Below are 2,338 nucleotides of genomic sequence, written 5' to 3'. Positions count from 1 at the left end.
TGCACCACCACCTGGTCAGGCCAGAATTACAACTTTTGACCATAGTTTTTTATGTTCCAGTCCCAGAAGTAGTTTTCATTGTAGAAATGATCTGAGGACAGTCTTATGCTTTATAGTACTGTTCTACAACCAAGCTCTAGCTTCTTCAGGAACATTATACAGGATGGATTTAAATCTGTGTTAAACTAAGAGGCTTGCTCACTTCAGCAGCACATATGTAAAGCCAGTGGCCATGGCCAGGGCCACTATCACAGCAGCCCGGCCCATGCAGGTTCACATTGGATTCGGACAGTCGGTAAAGAAACAACGGAGCCAGCCCTGGCCGGTTGGCTCAGCGGTAGAGCGTCGGTCTGGCGTGCGGGGGACCCGGGTTCGATTCCCGGCCAGGGCACATAGGAGAAGTGCCCATTTGCTTCTCCACCCCCACCCCCCCTCCTTCCTCTCTGTCTCTCTCTTCTCCTCCCGCAGCCAAGGCTCCATTGGAGCAAAGATGGCCCAGGCGCTGGGGATGGCTCCTTGGCCTCTGCCCCAGGCGCTAGAGTGGCTCTGTTCGAGGCAGAGCGACCCCCCAGAGGGGCAGAGCATCGCCCCCTGGTGGGCAGAGCGTCAGCCCCTGGTGGGCGTGCTGGGTGGATCCTGGTCGGGCGCATGCAGGAGTCTGTCTGACTGTCTCTCCCCGTTTCCAGCTTCAGAAAAAATAAATAAATAAATAAATAAATAAATAAAATAAAATAAAATAAAATAAAAAAGAAACAACGGAGCCAAAAACTGATGGGCCATTTTCTTTAATTCTAGCTTGCACCCGGCGGGCAAGTAAAAATACACACTGGGCTCCAAAACCCACTCACATTCAGTGCTCACAAAGCTACTGACTTATCCGAGTTTCCTAGAATCAAAGGCTTCTAGCTCACCAGCCTTATTCTCCTCAGTTCCCCATCTCCTTCCTTATCCCAGATACAAACTCTACACAAACTGGCATCTCACTCAACACTCCGCCATCTTGGCTGCTTCTCCTGGCCTCCTCCACGTGGCCTCCTTCTGCTCTCTGCTCTGCTCTCTCATGCTAATCTCAGGAACCAAGAGCGCAAGCTCTCATTCTGCCCTCATTTTATAGTGTAGATTCCAAACCTTTAATCCAATATACAAAATAGGGAAGTCTCTAATACAAAGACACTTCTCTGAGGCATGATTGGATTGTACCGCCCCACATCAAAAAGGGTGGGAAAGGCTTAATCCCAAAACCAAGCACCAGGCTACAAGGATTCTACCTGCCCACAGAGACACACATTAATATCACCTGGGCGACGGCCTCCTCGTGGGCAGCGCCGTCTTTAACAAAGTGAGCATAATATATTTTATCTGCCCAACAACATATACTAAAATTAACAAGTTTTTTATTTTCTTTTATTTTTTTTTTACAGAGACAGAGAGTTAGAGAGAAGGATAGATAGGGATAGACAGACAGACAGGAACGGAGAGATGAGAAGCATCAATCATTTTAGTTTTTCGTTGCGCGTTGCGACACCTTAGTTTTTCATTGATTGCTTTCTCATATGTGCCTTGACTGCAGGCCTTCAGCAGACTGAGTAACCCCTTGCTCAAGCCAGCGACCTTGGGTCCAAGCTGGTGAGCTTTTGCTCAAGCCAGATGAGCCCGCACTTGAGCTGGTGACCTCGGGGTCTCGAACCTGGGTCCTCCGCATCCCAGTCCTACGCTCTATCCACTGTGCCACCGCCTGGTCAGGCCAACATATACTAAAATTAGAATGATACAGAGAAGATTAATATGTCCCCTGTGAAAGATAACACACAAATTTGGAAAGCATTCCATATTTAAAAATAAAAAAGAGCCTGACCTGTGGTGGCGCAGTGGATAAAGCGTCGACTTGGAAATGCTGAGGTTGCCGGTTCGAAACCCTGGACTTACCTGGTCAAGGCACATATGGGAGTTGATGCTTCCAGCTCCTCCCCCCTTCTCTCTCTCTGTCTCTCCTCTCTCTCTCTCTCTCTCTCTCTCTCTCTGTCTCTCCCTCTCCTCTCTAAAATGAACAAGTAAAAAATAAAACAAAAGGAAAAAGAAAAAAGAAAAACTAAGAGTCATTCTCTCAAATGAGTTTAAATGCATTTTATTTTTAGACAACCTACATTGAGACAGGCTATGCCAAGACAAGTGGAATAGGGAAACTGAGAGAGTAAAGTGGCTAGGCAGTTTATAGTCAACTAACAATGGCAGGATCACATCTTCTGTAACCAAAGGCACTTAAGAGTAGATGGTTTACATTTCTCCTCCCCAACCAGAGAGTAAATAGCTTGTATCACCATACTCGGGGACATAGATA

General features: G+C 47.0%; 1 non-coding gene across 1 annotated transcript; it reads left to right on the top strand.

The window, feature by feature from the left end:
- Window positions 1–1,734: 1,734 nt before the first annotated feature.
- Window positions 1,735–1,836, top strand: LOC136314818 (U6 spliceosomal RNA). The gene has a single exon (XR_010727398.1). It is a non-coding gene; the product is annotated as a U6 spliceosomal RNA (small nuclear RNA).
- Window positions 1,837–2,338: the final 502 nt, after the last annotated feature.

This window comes from Saccopteryx bilineata, chromosome 10 (genome assembly GCF_036850765.1).
Source record: "Saccopteryx bilineata isolate mSacBil1 chromosome 10, mSacBil1_pri_phased_curated, whole genome shotgun sequence".
Lineage (NCBI taxonomy): Eukaryota > Metazoa > Chordata > Mammalia > Chiroptera > Emballonuridae > Saccopteryx > Saccopteryx bilineata.
Note: the sequence above shows the minus strand (reverse complement) of the source record. Positions and strands in the feature narration are given on the sequence as shown.